Source organism: Ascaphus truei, unplaced genomic scaffold, assembly GCF_040206685.1.
Source record: "Ascaphus truei isolate aAscTru1 unplaced genomic scaffold, aAscTru1.hap1 HAP1_SCAFFOLD_846, whole genome shotgun sequence".
Taxonomy (NCBI): Eukaryota; Metazoa; Chordata; class Amphibia; order Anura; family Ascaphidae; genus Ascaphus; species Ascaphus truei.
Genome location: NW_027457184.1, coordinates 24,002 through 29,284, shown reverse-complemented (window position 1 = coordinate 29,284; position 5,283 = coordinate 24,002).

Genomic DNA, 5,283 nt, shown 5'->3' with positions numbered 1-5,283 from the left:
ATTGCATGGTCACTGAAAATGTCAGGAAGGATGCCAGAGGATTGGATTCTGCTGGGGTTTGATGAGAGAATCCAGTCTAGCAAGGAATGGTTATGTGATTTCAGGTTTATCCGTGTGGGTTGGGAAATGAGTTGTGATAGGTTAAGTGACTTGAGTTGTATCTGGATTTTGTGGTTTTTAGGGTCAAGCCAATTGAAGTTGAAATCCCCTAGAACTAGCAGCTCACTCTTCTCATTCAGAGAGGAAATGGAGTCAAGAAATTGGGTGATATCAGTCAAGGATTGTAGAGGGGCTTTAGGGGGGCGGTAGATGCCAGCAAGCAAGATGGGCTTAGAAAAGGGGAGGCAGATTTTGCCAACTAGAGTTTCAAAAGAGGGTGGACTTGGTGGGCAATTTAACAGTGTAAATTGTAAGGTGTCTGCAATATAAAATAACACCCCTCCTCCTCTCTTTGACCTATCTCTCCTAAAAATGGAGTATCCCTGAATGGCGATATTTTCATCAGGGGGTTTTAGGGGATAGCCATGTTTCTGTAAGAACAATGGCTTTGGGTTTATGCATAAGGCACCATGCCCTTAGTTCATCCAGTTTGGGCAGCAGGCTCCGGATGTTTATATGGGCGACAGATAGGCCTTTTTGGAATTTAAAGGTGGAATTCTCAGGGGCATGGGACAGAGCTGAAATGGGAGGACCTGGGTTAGTTTCAATATCACCTGCTAAAGAGAGTAATAGTATGAGTAGAAATTTGGGTAGTTGTTTGCAAGTTGTAAATTTGTGGTGTTTTCCATTAGAGTGAGCAGTGGTTGGTGTGCTGGTTTTTAGAGTTCTCCACCAACATTCAGTAGATAGTGCAAGGCTTTTGAGTAGTCCAGGGTGTATGGTGATGTTGGGTGTGGGCCAGGATGGAGGAGTTTGTAGTGGATAGAGGGAGTAACATCTCCATGAGGCCAGGAGAAAGAAAAAAGTTAAAATACATAGCAGGTTCATGATGCCAGAGGTAGGCAGTGCTGCAAGAAGCTGTTGTGAGCAGAGTGAGTGTAAGCAGACTAAACAGCAGGTATGTGCCTGTTCCTTGTCAAATGTTTAGCTGTATTGCAATGCTAGAGTCAGTTCAGGGTTTCAGTGTATTGTGCAGTCAGTTTTGGGAGAGGCTGCAGTGAATAAATTGTAAAGGGGTGGGGGGTTGAAATAGGCAGGTTAGCAAGCATGGGATCATAGTGTGATCTGAATAGCTTACCGTTTGTTGTCGTGAGTTAAAGAGTTTGCAGAAAGAAGCAGTCCCCAGTCACCTCTAGTCAAACTGTAGTCTAACTGTATTTATCACTTAAAAACCTCACTTTAAATGCCTCACTGTCTAATGCCTAATGCAGTTCCTGAAAAGATGCAGGAAAGGTGTTGGTATTATACAGATAAAACAGTCACATGACCCTCCCCCTCCCCAATCAGTCAGCTTGTTCCATTTGGTCAATTAACAGCACAGAGTTAAGAGGGAAAAAAAAAAAAACCTTTTTACATTGAAACATACTAACTTATATCAATTCTACAAGGCCAGATTCAGTCTTTTACACAGGGTTTCAACATCAGGAACATACTTATATCAATTCTACAAGGCCAGATTCAGTCTTTTACACAGGGTTTCAACATCAGGAACATACCTGTGAAGAGAATGCAATTAGATCCATGTCATATCAGCTGAGGTTATTGGTTATTGGTCTTGCATGAAGAAAGTGAGTATATTAACTATATATACAGTGTTCGACAAATCACCCAAAAATCTACTCGCCCAACCAAAAAATCTACTCGCCACCTAGTCCCGCCCCCAACCCCGCCCCCAACCCCGCCCTAGTCCCGCCCCCAACCCCGCTTTAAAATAAAATATATAAATAAAATACATTTAATAAATTCCTAGCCAGAACAACATTCGTTTTTGACATAAATGAATTTATTGTATTACATTATACTACAATTAGTCCTTGTTACGTGTGTGTGTGTGTGTAAATGTTGGATCTAGAAATAAAAGCCAGGTGTGAATGACTAGTTTCCTGAACCCCTTAACCAGTGTCTGGATGCCCCCACTTCACAATATCTAAAGCAGCAATCCCGCCTGGGATCTTACCTGATCCGCAGTCCCTCAATGTCCAGGTACCTCATTCCCGCAATGTTTTACATTGGAGGGGAGGTGTTCCCTACCTGTCTTCTGGGTTAGGGGGGATTCTGATGTCTTCCGTGTGAAGCTTGAGTCAGATCTGGAAGAAAGCAGTATAGGTTATTGCGGCGTAGTATAGGGCTGTTAAGATATATAGGGTAAATAAGAGATCCAGAGTGTGAGAGAGAGAGACACAGACAGAGACACAGAGAGAGAGACAGAGAGAGACACAGAGAGAGAGACAGACACACAGAGAGAGACACAGAGAGAGAGACAGAGACACAGAGAGAGACAGAGAGAGACAGAGAGAGGGAGGGGAGAGAGGGAGGGGTAGAGAGACACACACACACACACACACACACACAGAGACACACACAGAGAGAGAGACACACACACACACAAAGAGACACACACACACACAAACACGGAGAGAGACACAGAGAGAGAGAGAGAGAGAGAGATAGAGACACACACAGAGAGAGAGACACAGAGAGAGAGAGAGAGAGAGAGAGAGAGAGAAAGAGACACAGAGAGAGAGAGAGAGAGAGAGAGACACAGAGAGAGAGAGAGAGAGAGAGAGAGAGAGAGAGAGAGAGAGAGAGATGAGAGAAAGAGAGAGAGATGAGAGAAAGAGAGAGATATGAGACACACAGAGAAAGAGAGACACAGAGAAAGAGAGACACAGAGAAAGAGAGACACACAGAGAAAGAGACACACAGAGAAAGAGAGACACGCAGAGAAAGAGAGACACAGAGAAAGAGAGACACACAGAGAAAGAGAGACTCAGAGAAAGAGAGACACAGAGAAAGAGAGACACAGAACGAGAGAGACACAGAGAGATAGAGAGAACACACACAGAGAGAATGAGAGAAAGACAGAGAGGGCGGCAGAGAGAGGGTGACAGGGAAAGGGTGACAGGGAGAGGGTGACAGGGAGAGGGTGACAGGGAGAGGGAGAGGGTGAGGGCGACAGGGAGAGGGCGACAGGGAGAGGGTGGGTGCGACAGGGAGTGGGTGACACAGGGAGAGGGCGACAGGGAGAGGGTGACACAGGGAGAGGGCGACAGGGAAAGGGAGAGGGTGACACAGGGAGAGGGTGACACAGGGAGAGGGTGACACACACAAACACTCACAGACACACACAAACACTCACAGACACACACAAACACTCAAACACTCACAGACACATACACTCAGACACATACACTCACAGACACATACACTCACAGACACACACTCACAGACACATACACTCACAGACTCACATACACTCACAGACTCAGACACACTCAGACACACAAACACTCACAAACACTCACACCCACACTCACACTAACAGACACACACACTCACACACACACTCACACAAACACTCACTCACACAAACACAAACACTCACAGACACATACACTCACAGACACATACACTCACAGACACATACACTCACAGACACATACACTCACAGACACATACACTCACAGACACATACACTCACAGACACACACACTCACACACACACAGATACACACACAGATACACACACACACACAGACAGACACTCACAGACACACACAGACACACACACACACACACTCACACACACACACACTCAGACACAAACACACAGACACAAACACACACCCACACTCACAGACACACAAATACACACACAAATACACACACTCACACCCACCCACACTCAGGCACACTCACAGACACCCATACTCACAGACACTCACCCACACACTCACACCCACCCACAGACATTCATTGGAAGGGAGGGGGCCTACCTGTTCCTCCAGGGCCTGCTTGTCCTCCACATGCTGCTCCACATGCCAGGGGATCGGGCAGGAGTTGCGGGAGGATCGGGGGGGCTAGCGGGGGGCCAGCGGGAGGATCGGGGGTCAGTGCGGGGATGGGGGGGCCAGGGGGAGGATCGGGGGGCTAGCGGGAGGATCGGGGGGCCAGCGGGAGGATGGGGGGGCCAGCGGGAGGATCGGGGGTCAGCGTGGGGATGGGGGGGCCAGCACGAGGATCGGGGGGCCAGCGGGAGGATGGGGGGGGGTCAGCGCGAGGATGGGGGGGCTAGCGGGAGGATCGGGGACCAGCGGGGGGACAGCCGGACAGGCGCACGGCCACCAACCTCCCCGATGGGAAACGTGGCAAGCTGCGCGTGCGCCCAGGCTGCAGCCAGGAGGGGGGTCAGGCAGCCATGCTGGGAACAGCCGCACGGGCCACACCAACCTCCCCGATGGGAAATGTGGCCGGGAACATTGCAAACCCCCCCCCCCCCCGTCCAGCGCGTGCGCACGCGCACCCCCCTCCCTCTACCTCCCGCCAGGCTGCTTCCCTTCTTCCCCGCTCCTATTACCCTGCCCGCGCGGGTGCCAAAGGAGCGTGGGACGGAGGGGAAGCGCCTACCTGGTCTTCCAGCCCTGGGCAGCAGCAGCCACGGGGACCCCCCCCCCCCCAGCCTACATCCGGGGACCCCCCTTCCCAGCTTACATCCCACCCCGGGCAGCAAGCTGGCATCGGGTGCAGGGGGAGGGGCTGACCCAGAGCTGCCAGCCGGCCACCTTCCTCCAATCAGGGAGGGAGATTACTTATTTATTTATTTTTTTTAAAAATTGGCGCGAACGGGGGAAATTTGAGCACGAACGGGGGAAATTTAAAAAAAAACACGTGTGCTGCTTGGGCCAATATTTACTCGCCCGGGGGTTAAATCCACACGCCCCGGGCGAGTAAATGTATAGGATTATCGAACACTGTATATATATATATTAACTGTAGTCTAACTGTATTTATCACTTAAAACCCTCACTTTAAATGCCTCACTGTCTAATGCCTAAGCCCAAGTATGCTAGTTGCACCAAAAAATCAGTTTCCACAAAGTGTTTGGCATACTCGTGTTTTTCTTCTTCAAGAAAAATGTAAATTTCTTGCCGTAATTGAAATGTACGGGATAAGAAATTGCCACGTGAGAGCCACCGTGAGTGGCAGTAGTACAACAAAGATGTGTACTCGGCTCCCATATCCTCACACAATTTTTTGAAAAACCTTGCTTTCAATGGCCGAGTTTTTATAAAATTTACCACATTCACCACACGTTCTAAAACCATATTCAGCGGAGGACTCAAA